This window comes from Panthera pardus, unplaced genomic scaffold (assembly GCF_024362965.1).
Source record: "Panthera pardus isolate Hobbes unplaced genomic scaffold, ASM2436296v1 HiC_scaffold_1, whole genome shotgun sequence".
NCBI classification, from domain to species: Eukaryota; Metazoa; Chordata; class Mammalia; order Carnivora; family Felidae; genus Panthera; species Panthera pardus.
Genome location: NW_026526654.1, coordinates 67,735,745 through 67,751,093, shown reverse-complemented (window position 1 = coordinate 67,751,093; position 15,349 = coordinate 67,735,745). Strand labels below are relative to the sequence as shown.

The window sequence follows — 15,349 nt, the reverse complement described above, 5'->3', positions numbered from 1 at the left end:
TAGAAAGTCATGCAGGATGCAGAACAATTACTGATTGTCCCAGACTGTGCTAAGCGTTGAAGGACATCCAGCATCCCTATCCACACTTGCTGAATGCCAATTGCACTATCCATTCCTGTGACAACCAGAACTTCTCCCACACATGGCCATTTCCCACCCATGACCCAAATGACCACTGATCTAGTCTAATTCTCTTGTTTTATAGACAAGTAAATTGAGGACCAAAGGGATTCAATGACTGGTTCAAGGTCTCCTGGCTGAGTAGAGGCAGAACAAGGAATGGTTCCTCTGATTCTTGCCTAGAGCCTTACCAACCCTGGACTACATTCCTTTCTGGTGTTCTCAAAACTTTTTGGGAAATGGAAAGTCAAATTAAACACCTTCCAATTTTTGGAAGAGTGGACCAGGGCATGCATTTTGAAGCTAAGTTTTCATGCAATTTAGGATTACTGGAGGTGGCTTGATGAAGCTAATGGAGATTATAGAGGAGCTACCCCAGCATTGCTCTCTCCTAAGTACCTCTTGGAGTTGTCAGTTCCTTGGGTCCATTTCCCACTGTGTCTGCCTTGGGCAAGGCTTTGCTTTTAGGCAATTCTTTTCTTCCCAGATATAAGCAATCTGACACTATCAGTTATAGCCTCTCCAATACTAACGTCATGAATAATAGTTTCCTATTGCCCTATGGTAGTTTTGTGTGGATTATAATTTTTGTTTAGTACAACTCTTAGTAAAATACTACTGCTACATATCTATCTACTATGTGTCAGGCACTGATATAGGCTCATTTGCAGCTTGATTTATTTTCCTCATAATGATTAAGGTAGGTATTATTAGTCCCCACTTACAAATGAAAAACTGATGCTTAGAGAGATGAAGGAGGGAAGGACAGGAGAAAGAGCACTCCAGGTAGCTGGCAGAGTCTACAAAGATCCCAAAGCTATAAAGTAGGGACTAGTTTAACCAAGGTCCAAAGACTTTGTAGAAGAGTTGGGAGTTGTTCTTTTGTCTCTCTCATTGTGTCACTCCTTCTGATTTAGCTTCACAGTCTCATTTCTTCCATCCCTTTGATACTAGATTTTCTGAAAGAAGGTTCCCACACCATATAGGCAAGTTCAAATCTGCAATGTATCTCCAAGCTGCACTCTCTAGCAGACATCAGCCTTGGGAAGACCCCCAGTGACCTTCACATTTCCACGTTTTTTTAACTCTCCTTTGGTTCCTGGTTTAGAAGATTCTAAAGCTCTCGACACAAATGGCCACCCCTCTTTCTGAGGTCTTTCTTCTCTCCCATGTCTGCTCTTTGTTTCTCCTGTTTTCCTTCAGCTTCCAAATTTACATGTTCTTCCCATTACCGTGTGCAAAGAATCATTCCCTACAACCATAGATGCCCTTCTGCCCTTCTAGACTGTCATAATTTGTTTGAATGAAATTAATTAGTTGATTCATATGACTTGGTTCCATAAAAGAATTGAGGCACTTTGGATGATGTCTCTCCTGAGCCATGATTCTGATTTCCAAACACTTCCAGGGAATCTAGGGATGATATTGACATCTGAAACTGGGTATTGTCAAAATGGAATTTATTTTTCTCCTGTAAATAAGCTCTTTCACTTTTTGATTTTTCTTCTTCAGAATGCCATTGTTATTCCCTCTAGCATCCTCTTAATAGCTGCTTCATTTTCTTTGCTTGTCATATTTATTAGGTCATAAGCTAAGTCCCAGTGGTCTCAGCTTTTTGGAATCTCTCATATTCGTCTTCCCTTTTCCATCCTCACTGCCACTGGCCTGCCTCACTGTGGCCAGTTATAATATTTTTGTTTCTTCATTTTATATTAGACCTCCTCCAAGCCATCTTGCACTCTGCTTCCAGAATAATTATTATAATGCTCTTCAAACCTACAATGTCTCCCACACTCTCCATTGCATATATATTTAATGGAATAATATTTTTATACATTAAATATTTTTTCCTTTCCCTTGATTATTCCATCCTCTTCATTCCATCAGTTAGCCAGTCCTCCTGTTCATTGTCTCAGGGCAGAGATGAGGTAGAATTAAAAACGGAAATAATCAGGGAGTTCATACACTTTTTCCCAAAAGACGGAGCCCTTGAACACAGAAAGAGAGCTCGGGTTGTTAACAGTTTCTTGATCAAAAACCTCCAGGAGTCAAGATTGTCCCAGACTAAAGAGCAGTTGCAGTCTGTGCTGGAGGGAAGAGATGTGTGGTGATGTGGTGATGGTGGTAATAGTAAGGACATGGTCCACTTTCTAACCAGTGCAACCAGTAATTGCAAAGACTTAGAGAAGTTTGTGGAATTCTAGAGAGGGAATTTGGGCATCTCAGTATCACTGATGGGGATTTGGGGTTGTGGGGGTGACCATATGTTATATTAGACAGATAGGGCAATAATTGGCCTTTGGAAGGAACCTCAGGGGCTGGCAAGCTAGAAAGGAAACATCTGTGCAGTAAACTGGATGGGAGACTCAAAGATCCTGTAGGCCAATGCCTTCCCGATGCCTGGGCATGATGCAAACCCTGAACTTACTCACTCAGGGGGAGAAAAAGGGAAGAATACTGGAAAAAAGAGATTCAAATTTCTGCCCAGGTCAGCAGAGTGGGGCTTAAACTAGAAATGAAGTTGAATGATTGAAACCAAGTTATATTGTTTACACATGGAAGTTTGTGGACTGAGATGAAGTTTCACACAAAATTAGGTTAAAGCCTTCAAACTGAGTATGAAGCCCTGTAGAATGGTGCTTGAGTCAATGTTTCTAGTTTTTTCTTCTTTTTTTGGGGGGGGTGCGAGGGGGGAACTTACAAACTTACATTTTATTTTGACGAGTCTGTTCACAATTCCCTGGTCATGTTTTCCTGCTCCTGATGCTTGTTGGCCCTCCTGTCTGCCTAGAAAGCACTTCTCTAACACCCCTCACCCTATTCTTACCAGCTTTTCAACACCTTCTCAAATTCCATCTGTCTCACAAAAACCCTTTGCGAACTCACAGGCATTTTGCACATCCTTTCCTCTGGCCTTTGCTAGACCGGAACGGGGAATGCCAGACTCTGCATTTACACTCACCTCTAGGGTGGATGCAGCTAAGCCCATGGACTTTAGCATTATTTGTTCTCATGATCTGCCCCCCATTGATAATTAACAGGCAGAGGGTAAGAAAGGGGATGAGTTTTAGTGACCATTCTAGACGGTCACTTAGTGCAGGAAAACCTTGATCAGCTTGGAGGATGGAGGAGAGAGGAGTTCATCAAATGAGCTTAAACAGTGATATGCAGCCCAGTTCTGTGAACTTGGGCACAAGAGCAATGGAACCTAAGTGTCACACTCTGCATCTAACATCAAAACAGTCTCTGTAAAAAGGTTGGTTGTTTGTTTGGTTGGTAAAAATCCTTAATAAATCTGTTTCACTTAGAACTTTCCTGATCTGTTGTCTGAACGTTGGGGAATTGTTAAAGCGGCAACAAGCCTGGCTCCCCAAATCTACCAGGAATGATTATTACTCAAACTGGGGAGACTTCCAAGGGCACTCACCGTAATCTGCCTCATGTCACTATTACTTGAGTATGTCTCCTATCATTCAGTTTTACACTGCTTGACGTTAAAGTCTATTTGCCCATTTTTATATACTTATTAACTGGTCACTAAATGGTCACTAAATGTTTGTTGAATTGTATTCTTTCATATTCTTTCATATCACTTATTAACCCTATTTAATCTTTTCAGGAATCATTACTTTTTTAACTAATCTCAAAATGAGACACTGTACGTTAAATGTCTAGAACAGACCATAGTAATAGAGACTGTCTAGGATTTTCTGAGACAATCTCATTTCATGTGTTCTTTTCTTCCGTTTTCAGTAATAATACTTCATTAAATATGAAACTATATGCAAAATCATTTTCTTCATTTGTAAGATTTTCACATAAACTTTTAATTCAAACTGTTTATGCACTAGATGATGTATCCTAATCTTTATAATGGAAAATATGGTGTCTGTTCACATTATAGATGTCTAGTACTGTTTGTTGATTCTGAATCAACTGTATTTATCAAATGTTTCTTTCTTCTTAGAGTTGCGCTTTGCCTATAAAAGCAAATTGGACAAGGTTATCCTTCTCCAGGAGATTTGAGTTTACATCAAAAATGACACAAACACATACATTAGGCATAATTTTTTGTTAGATGAAAATCACTTCTGATCATTGCTTATTCAATTGCAAGGTTTAGACTGAAAATAACTTCTGCCTTTGCATTGCTTACCAGGGTAATGATAGAATTCATTTTGTACACTTTGGGGGTACCGTGTGGCTCTAAGAGAAAAAATCAACATAAGAGAGTAAATGCCAATTACAGGTATTTGTGATCTAGCTGAACCAGCCTGGTACCAAATAACCTATAGACCTTTCAAGTTCTCATTTTCTAAGTGTGCTTAGTTTAGGAAGTTTTTGGTAGTACCAAGCAGTGATAAAGACCAAAATATGACCTTTCAGGCTTGAATAGGTACATAGAAACCAACCTTGTTTCCTGTAAGAATGAAGCAAATGCCTTCTTCATCATTGTGTTTCATGTGGTGTTTGAGCCTTTGGGGATGTTGGGTAATATCTGAGACATTCAGTAGGAAGTTGCAGTCAGATCCCTACTAGAATATGGTTGTGCATGTTTGTAAGTATATGTGACAACACGGATGGATAGGGTGATGACACAATTGTTGCACAAATAAATGACTTTCTCATTACCTATAAATTTTTTGAGATCAGAGTCTGGGTCATTTTGTTTGCTCTTCTTTTTCCCACATCCTGAAAAGTTTAAGTGATTGAGAAAAAACTGTTGAATGGATGAAAGAATCTTCTACTATAGATTAGATTCTATGTAAGCCAACAAGTCCCTAAAACTATGGATGGATCAGAAGACTCAAGAAAGGTTCTGAATGTTTTGATATTTGGCAACTATGATGGTTAATTTAATTTATTTTTTCACTCTATAAAATTTTTATTAATTCAAAACATTTTTAAAATTTATTTTTTAATTTGCATCCAAGGTACTTAGCATATAGTGCAACAGTGATTTCAGGAGTAGATTCCTTAATGCCCCTTACCTGTTTAGCCTATCCCCCCTCCCACAACCCCTTCAGCAACCCTCTGTTTGTTCTCCATATTTAAGAGTCTCTTATGTTTTGGCCCCCTCCCTGTTTTTATATTACTTTTGCTCCCCTTCCCTTATTTTCATCTGTTTTGTACCTTAAATTCCTCATGAGTGAAATCATATGGTATTTGTCTTTCTCTAATTTCACTTAGCATAATACCCTCTAGTTCCATCCACATTGTTGCAAATGGCAAGATTTCATTCTTTTTGATTGCTGAGCAATACTCCATTCTATATACATAACCATATCTTCTTTATCAATTCATCCATCGATGGACACTTGGGCTCTTTCCATACTTTGGAAAGTACTATTGTTGATAGTGCTGCTATAAACATTGGGGTGCATGTGTCCCTTCGAAATAGCACACTTGTATCCCTTGGATAAATACCTAGTAGTGCAATTGCTGGGTTGTAGGGTAGTTCTATTTTTAATTTTTTGATGAACTTCCATACTGTTTTCCAGAGTGGCTGCACCAGTTTGCATTCCCACCAGCAGTGCAAAAGAGATCCTCTTTCTCCACATCCTCGCCAAAATCTGTTGTTGCCTGAGTTGTTAATGTTACCCATCCTGACAGGTGTGAGGTGGTATCTCATTGTGGTTTTGTGTTTCCCTGATGATGAGTGATGTTGAGCATTTTTTTCATGTGTTGGTTGGCCATGTGGATGTCTTATTTGGAGAAGTGTCTATTCATGTCTTTTGCTCATTTCTTCACTGGATTATTTGTTTTTTGGGTGTTGAGTCTGATAAGTTCTTTATAGATTTTGGATCTAACCCTTTATGTGATATGTCATTTGCAAATATCTTCTCCCATTCTGTCGGTTGCCTTTTAGTTTTGCTGATTTGTTTCCTTCACTGTGAAGAAGGTTTTTATTTTGATGAGGTCCCAGTAGTTCATTTTTGCTTTTGTTTACCTTCCCTCCAGAGACATGTTGAGTAAGAAGTTGCTGCAGCCGAGGCCAAAGAGGTTTTTGCCTGCTTTTTCCTCTAGAATTTTGATGGCTTCCTGTCTTATGTTTAGGTCTTTCATCCATTTTTTTTTTGTGTATGGTGCAAGAAAGTGGTCCAGGTTCATTTTACCGCATGTCACTGTCCAGTTTTCCCAGCACCATTTGCTGAAGAGATTGTCTTTATTTTATTGGATATTCTTTCCTGCTTTGTCAAAGATTAGTTGGCCATATGTTTGTGGGTCCATTTCTGGGTTGTCTATTCTGTTCCATTGACCTGAGTGTCTGTTCTTGTGCCAGTACCATACTGTCTTGATGATTACAGCTTTGTAATACATCTTGAAGTCCAGGATTGTGATGCTTCCAGCTGTGGTTTTCTTTTTCAAAATTGCTTTGGCTATTTGGGGTCTTTTCTGGTTCCATACAAATTTTAGGATTGTTTGTTCTAGTTCTGTGAAGAATGCTGGTGTTATTTTGATAGGGATTGCTGTGATAGTTAATTTTATGTGTTATCTTGACTGGGCCACAGGGTACCCGGCTACTTGGTTAAACATTATTCTGGTGTTTCTGCAAGGCTGTTTTTAGGTGACATTAACATTTTAATTGATAAAGTAGATTGTCCTCTATGATGTGTGTAGACCTCATCTAACTAGTTGAAAGCCTGATTTGAACAAAAACTGATCTTCCTCTGCTTGCCAGACCCTGAACTTCATTTGTACCATTAATTCTCCTGGGTCTCAAGCCTACTGGCACATACTGCAGATTTGTAATTACCAGTCTTCATAATAACATGAGCCAATATTTTACAATGGATTTGTTTCTATAAATGTATATATATACCCTATTGTTTTTATTTCTCTAAAGAAACAAAACAGCTGGCTAATACAGCACCTGGGTGATTTTAGGCAAGTCACCTAGTCTCTCTGAGGCTCTATTTCCTCTTCTTTAAATATGGTGATATTTGCCCTTCAGAATTAGTATTATATATGATTGCACATTTGAATCAGATACCTGTGGTTAAAATGTGATTCTAAGTGGTTAAAAATAGTAACTCATGTAACCTTCATAACAATCCAATGAGATAACTTATACCCATTTTATATATAAGGAAACTGAAGCACAAAGGAGTTCAGTAACTTGCCCAAGTTTACACGGTTAGCAATATTACACGTTCACTGACAGTCATGAACTCTTTCCCAACCACACCAAAAAGCTCCATTTCCTGGTCTACCCTGTGGTTAGGTAGAGGGTAGTCTGATTGATTTCTAGTTGATGAAGTGTGGACAGAGATGATGGATATTATTTCTTGGCCTGCCTATAAAATACAGCCGCAAACCATCACCTTCCCTTTTTCTCTTCCCTTGATCACATTGAGGTCATTTGTTGAAGGTAGCAGAGCTGTGAGATTAAAGAAACATGAGTCTCTGAGTCATCCCTTTGGGAAGAACTCCAGCAGAGCTGCCCCATGAGAAAAATCTACATTGTGCTTTGCATGATGAGCAATAATTCCTCACTGAATCAAGCCTCTGAGATTTTAGAGTTTATTTATTAGCCCATCATAGCCTAACCTAGACTGTCTAATAGTGTGTTAGAGTTGGGGTTTAAACTAAGGCATTCTGGATGTAGAGATTATTCCCTAAATTGGTGTGGTGCTGTGCTTTTCAGCTCCAGGCACATGGAAGACACTTAAAAATACTCATTCTGATTATTATCTTGCCTTTTGAGAAGTCTTCATAATGTAAATAAAGTAAAAACACTTGGGTATTTTTTTTTTATTAAAATATAATTAACATATAGTGTTGTATTAGTTTCAGGTATACAATACGATTCAGCAAATCTATACATTACTCAGTGCTCATCAAGATAAGTGTACTCTTTATTAATTTTTTTTAATGTTTTATTTATTTTGGGGGGGGGGGAGAGAGAGACATAGTCCAAGTGGGGGAGGGGCAGAGAGAGAGGGTGACAGAATCCAAAGCAGGTCCCAGGCTCTGAGCTGTCAGCATAGAGTCCAATGTGGGCTCAAACCCATGAACCATGAGATCATGACTTGAGCTGAATCCAGTCACTTAATCCACTGAGCCCCCCAGGGTGACCCAGGATAAGTGTTCTCTTGAATTCCCTTCACCTATTTCACCCATCCTCCCACCTACCTCCCCTCTAGTACCCACTAGTTCTCTAAGTTTTTGTTTTACATTTTTTTCTTTGTTCATTTGTTTCTTAAATCCCATATATGAGTAAAATCATATGGTATTTATCTTTCTGACTTATTTCACTTAGCATTATACCCACAAGGTTCATCCCTGTTGTTGTGAATGGCAAGATTTCATTCTTTTCTGTGGCTGAGTAATACTCCATTGTATATATCATATAGTATCATATATACTATATCATATATCATATATCATGTATATATCATATACATATATCATATGTATATATCATATACATATATCATATGTATATATCGTATACACTATATAGTGTATATATATCATATATATATCATATATCATATCATATATATATATCATATATATCATATACATATATATGATATGTATATATATCATATAGTGTGTGTATATATATCTCTCTCTCTATATATATAGTGTGTATATATATATATATATATATATATATATATATATAGTGTGTGTGTGTGTGTATCACACCAACTTTATTCATGTATGGCTGCACACTTGGGTTGCTTCCATATCTTGGCTATTATAAATAATGCTGCAATAAACATAGGGGTACATATATCTTTTCAAATTGGTGTTTTCATTCTCTTTGGGTAAATACCCAATAGTGGAATTACTGGATTATCTAGTAATTCTATTTTTAATTTTTGAGGAACCCCCATACTGTTTTCCATAGTGACTGCACCAATAATTCCCACTAATAGTGTACAAGGGTTCCCTTTTTTCCCTACATCCTCACCAACAGTTGTCTTTTTGACAAAAGTCTTTGTCTTTTGTCCTGTCTTTTTGATACTAATCCTTCTGACAGGTATAAGGTGATATCTCATTTTGGTTTTGATTTGACTTTCTCTGATAGTGATGTTGAGCATCTTTGTTTTGTTTTAATTAAAGCTAAATGGGTTTTGTTATAGTTGGATTTAATATGCTAATGTGCATTATGAATTTTGTAGAGATAGGAGAGAGTATGAAGTATTCCTAAAATGACTTGTCCCATAGAACTCTTTCTGTGAACAACATTTAGGAAATGTATTTTGGTAACAGCATATGTAGTAAGTGGGTTCAGATCCCAATTCCTCCGCTAATAGTGGTATGGTCTTGGACCACTTCACCTTTATGAACTTCAGTTTCTTCCTAGGAAAAATGGGGATGATACTAAGTACCTAACAGGGTTATTATGAAATTTTCTTGATCTGATGTTTTTAAAAGGTTTAGAATACTGACTGGCCTATAGTGAATGCTTTTTCTCTCTCTGTGTGTATGTGTATGTGTGTGTTTAGTAAATTAATGAATACATCCTTTTCTAGCCTTGTTTACTAGTTTCCTATATTGTAAACCCCTTGAAATTTAGGAATGCTTTTTACAATATTTAGAGATTCACTATGTTAATACCTAAGAATAAGTATTAAGCATATACCTTGTGCTTAATAAATATTGAAGAAATGAATGGAAAAATGGATCTCATCCCATGAAAAGAGATAAGTAATCTGTAACTAAGTTTTTGTTATCTTTATGCAGATCCAAGTTAAAGAATACCCACCTTTTGACATTGCTATCAATAGGTACCTGGATGAGAAGAATTCAACAAAAAAAATGTAGCCAAGATTCTGGTGCTTGGGGTGCACAGGTAAGATAAACAGCAATCTGTTTTTCTTCTTCAGGGTGTTACATACCATGTCAGAACTTGAGCAAATAGATTTTAATTAGTTAAACAGCAGAATTAGGTTAAGGATCATTAGCTAATTTTCTTCAATCATTTTCTTAAGGCTGTAATTAATGTTAGTTACTTACCCCAAAACAATATTTTCCCTTGTATACACCAGCAAGTGCTAATCACAGGTTCACCTTGGTGCATATTGGCCTATGTTTCCAGAATCTTCAACCAAAATTTCTAATTGTTGGGAATAGAGACTTGAGCTAAAAAAATGCAGTTGATAGACAGAAGGTAACAAATGGAATAAAGAAGACTAAGGAACAACAGCCAAAAATTAGAAGGCTGAATTAATAAGACTTTGTACTCCATGGAGAGAGGAGCCAAATACTCTCCTTTGTGGGCAGAGGCAAAAAGAGAAGACAGTAGCACCAGGTGGGTTTGGAGGACCCAAGAGTGGTCTTTCCCACAAGTAAGGTATGTGGAAGTGAGATTTGGAAGGGTTTCTCACTGGTGATAAGATATATCCAGATAATGACATGTGATAGTAAAACTAAAAGATAATCAATTCATAACCATTTGCTGGACTTATCTCTTGTCAGGAAGGTGAGTTGAAAAGAAGAGAGGTTTGTTGTAACACAGTGTTTACAAACTGGGGTTCTCAGACCCCAGAGATCTTAGGATGTATTCTGGGGTGTCTGAGAGTTCTATGAAAGAAATTTCAGATATTATATTTTCACTACGATGACAAAGTAACCACCCTTTCAACTCAACTAATGGATATTTTGGATTATTTGTATGACCACAATATTATATGGAAAGATGACAGGATATTTCCTTCATTTCAGTACCTGGGTTGGCTATCAGTTAGAAAAATGGGTAGATTAAATATGAAAATGAAATGTTCATGTCAGTTGAGAACCAAATGATGCCATGGTGTGCTGAAGTAAGAATTTGAGTAGATAAATGTGGTGGAAGAATTGAGTTACACACAGCACATGACAATGTAACTCAATAACATTTAAAAAATATTAACTGATCAATAAAAAAATTCATTTGAGTATAGTTAAAATATATCACTTTAGATTCAGGTGTACAACATAGTGATTTGATAAGTTTATATATTATACTATGTTCATTACAAGTGTAGCTACCCCTTGTCACCATATGACATATTACAATATTATTGATTATATTCCTTATGCTTATGTGCCTTTTATTCCTGCAACTTATTTATTACATACCTGGAAGTTTTTATCTCCCACTCCCCTTCACCCATTTTTCCCATACCTCCAGATCCTCCCGTCTGGCAACCATCAGTTTGTTTTCCATGTTTCTAAGTTCGATTCTTCTTTTAAAATTTTTTTTTAGATTCCACATATGAATGAAATCATAAGGTATTTGCCTTTCTCTGACTTATTTCATTTAGCATAATACCCTCTAGGTCTATCCATGTTGTTGCAAAGGGCATTATTTCACCTCTTTTGTGGCTGTATGATATTTCAGTGTGTGTGTGTGTGTGTGTGTGTGTACACACACATGCCACTTGTTCTTTATCTGTTCTTCTATGGATGGACACTTAGGTGGCTTCCATGCTACTGCAAACTGTGCTGCAATAAACATAGGGGTACATACATCTTTTCAAATTAGTGTTTTCATTTTCTTAGGTAGATACCCAGTAGTGGAATTATTGGATTGTGTGGTATTTCTATATTCAATTTTTGGAGGAATCTCCATACTGATTTTCATGGTGGCTTGTACCCATGTACATTCCTAACCAACAGTGCATGAGGGTTACTTTGCTTCTGTATTTTCACCAACAGTTGTATTTTTTTACTTTTTTATTTTAGCTATTCTGACAGATGTAAGTTGATATCTTAAACTTTAATTTTTTTTAACGTTTATTTATTTTTGAGACAGAGAGAGACAGAGCATGAACGGGGGAGGGGCAGAGAGAGAGGGAGACACAGAATTGGAAGCAGGCTCCAGGCTCTGAGCCATCAGCCCAGAGCGGGACGCGGGGCTCGAACTCATGGACCGTGAGATCGTGACCTGAGCTGAAGTCGGACGCTTAACCGACTGAGCCACCCAGGCGCCCCAGTTGATATCTTATTGTGATTTTGATTTGCATTTCCCTCATGAGTGATATTGAGCATCTTTTCAGGTGTCTGTTGGCCATCTATATGTCTTCTTTGGAAAAATGTCTATTTTGGTCATCTCCCTATTTTTAATTGGATATTATTTATTTTGGGGCAGTTGAGTTGGATATGTTCTTTATATTTTTTGGATATTACTCCTTAGTTATATAATTTGCAAATATCTTCTACCATTCAGTAGGTTGTCTTTTCATTTTGTTGATGGTTTATTTTGCTATGAAAAAATTTTGATTTTGGTGTAGTTCCAATAGTTTATTTTTGCTTTTAATTTCCTTGCTAAAGGTGACACACCTAGAAAAATGTCTCTGTGGCTACTGTCAAAGAGATTACTGCCTATGTTTTCTTCTAGGAATTTTGTGGGTTTAGGTCTCTCATTTAGGTCTTTAATCGACTTTGAGTTTTTTTATATGGTAGAAGAAAGTGGTTCAGTTTCATTCCTTGTATGCAGCTGTTCAATTTTCCCAGCACAACTTATTGAAGATACTGTCTTTTCCCCATTGTATATTCTTACCTCTGTTGTCATGGATTGACTATATAAATATGGCTTAATTTCTGGGGTCTCTGTTCTATTGACCTATATGTCTATTTTTGTACCAGTACCATACTGTTTTGAATACTACAACTTTGTAGTATATATTGAAATCTGGGATTGTAATAGCTCCAGGATTGCTCTTTCTCAAGGTAGCTGTGGCTATTCAGGGTCTTTTGGGTTCCAAAAATATTTTAAGGTTATTTGTTATAGTGCTGTGATGAATGCTTTTGTTATTTTGATAGGGATTGCACTGAATCTGTAGATGGCTCTGGGTAGTATGGACATTTGAACAATATTAATTCTTTCAATCCAAGAATATGGAATATCTTTCCATTTGTGTCATCTTCGGTTTCTTCATCAATTTCTTATAGAGTACATGTATTTTACCTCTTGGTGAAATTTATTTCTAAGTATTCTTTTTAGTGTAGTTGTAAATGGTATTGTTATCTTAATTTCTCTGTCTGCTACTTCATTATTAATGTATAGAAATGCTACCAATTTCTGAATATTAATTTTTTATTCTGCAACTTTACTGAATTCATTTATTACTTTTAGTAGTTTTTTTTTTTTTTTTTAGGATTTTCTACATATAGTATCATGTTATCTGCAAATAGTGTAAGCTTTATTTTTTCCTTACCAATTTGGATGTCTTGTATTTCTTTTTATTATCTGATTGCTGTGCCTATGACTTCTAGTACTCTGTTGAATAGGAGTGGTGAGACTTGACATCTTTGCATTGTTTCTTAGAGAAAATGCTGTGTTTTCCACGTTGGAGTGTGATCTTGGCTGTGGTTTTTTCATATAGGGCCTTTGTTATGTTGAGATACATTCCCTCTAATCCCACATTGTTGAGAGTTTATCATGAACAGATGTTGAATTTCTTCAAATGTTTTTTCTGTATCTATTAAGATGATAACCTGATTTTTATCCTTTGTTTTCTTGTTGTGTTGTAGTATCAACTGATTTGTGAACACTGTATCATGTATAGCCTCCTTTTTTGTGGTGTTGTATCTGGTTTTGGTATCAGGGTAATGCTGGCTTCATAGAATGAATTTGGAAGGTTTCCTTTCTTTTCTGTTTGGAGTAGTTTGAGAAGAATAGGTATTAACTCTTTTCTAAAAGTTGGATAGAATTCATCTGTGAAACAACCTGGCCCCAGACTTTTATTTTTTGATGTTTTTTTGATTATCAATTCAATTTTGTTATTAATAATTGGTCTGATCCGATTTCCTATTTTTTCCTGATTCAGTTCTGAAAGATTGTATGTTTCTAGGAATTTATTTTCTAGGTTGTGCAGTTTGTTGGCATGTAATAATTTTTCATAGTATTGTCATAATTCTTTGTATTTCTGTGGTGTCATTTATTCACTTTCATTTCTGATTTAATTATTTGGGTCATTTTGCTTTTTTTCTTGATGAATCTGCCTAAGGGTTGTCAATTTTATCTTTTCAAAGAAACAGTCCTTGGTTCACTTGATTTTTTTTCTGTTTTTGTTTGTTTTTTGTTTTTGTTGTTTGCTTGTTTTTGTTTTTGTTTTTAGTCTGTGTGTCATTTATATCTACTCTGATCTTTATTATTTCCTTCTTTCTACCCACCTGGGACTTTGTTATTTTTCTAGCTCCTTGAGGTGTAAGGGCAATTGTTTGAGCTTGTTTCTTGTGGTAGGCCTCTATTGCTATATATTTTTCTCTTAGAACTGTTTTTGATGCATCCCAAAGATTTTGGACCATTGAGTTTTCATTTTAATTCATCTCTTTGTATTTATTTAAAATTATTCTTTGATTGATTCATTGACCAATTGGTTGCTTGGTCTTGTGTTGTTTAGTCTCCATGTATTTGTGTTTTTTTCTAGTTATTTCCTTGTGATTGATTTCTAGTTTGATTTCTACTGTTGTGGTCAGAATAGAAGTATAGGATGATATAAATCTTCAAAACTTTATTGAAGCTTATTTTGTAGGCTAATGTGATCTATTCTGGAGAGTGTTGCATATGCACTTGAAAAGCATATTTTGTTGATTTTGGATGGAATGTTGTATATATGTTATATTCTTCTGGTCCAATCCCTTTACTGTATTTTTTATTTGAGTTATTGTATTCTTCAACTCTGGTTCTTCCTATTATTTTTTATCATTTTATTGAAGGTCTCACTGTGTTGATTCATTCTGAAGGAGCAAAATGATAGAAACAAGGGCACTCTTCTTGGGGACCCACATATGCTACCAATTAACTAGTCCACAAACGCTAGTGTGGACAGCCTGGTGAGCATCTTTTCAATCATTACTTACATTCTTTATCAGGCATATTGCTTATCTGTATTTCAGTTCTTTTTCTGTGTGTGTGTGTGTTTTCTTATTCTTTCTTTGGAGCATATTCCTCTGTCTCCCCAGTTTGCCTGACTTTGTGTTTCTGTGGATTAAGTGGAACAGCTACTTCTCTATTAAGTGGAACAGCTACTTCTCTTAAACTTGAAGGAATGGTCTCATGTACGGTTGTCCCCTATGTAGACTATTTGTGTTGATGACTTTTGCTGACTGCTAGAGCTGTGGTTGGTGTGTATGGGGGTTCCTGGATTCTCCACACAGTGAGTGCCTTGGCAGATAGGTAAAGTTAAAGTAGGTGCACGGTGGGATGTCCTGAGGGTCTGCATGTAGAAAGCACCTAGAAAGGATAGTTGAAGCTGAAGCAGTAGTTTCTGGGGTGTCCTGG

The 15,349-nt window shown here is 36.5% G+C and overlaps 1 long non-coding RNA gene across 2 annotated transcripts in view; it reads left to right on the top strand.

The window, feature by feature from the left end:
- Positions 1 to 10,041, top strand: part of LOC109265946 (uncharacterized) — a 246,945-nt gene extending 236,904 nt beyond the window's left edge. Inside the window, exon 3 of one of the 2 annotated variants that reach the window (XR_008421102.1) lies at positions 9,823 to 10,041. This is a non-coding gene — a long non-coding RNA (uncharacterized LOC109265946). The remainder of the gene's footprint in view (positions 1 to 9,822) is intronic. The other variant, XR_002079431.2, reaches the window with a different exon arrangement.
- The last annotated feature ends 5,308 nt before the right edge of the window (positions 10,042 to 15,349 follow it).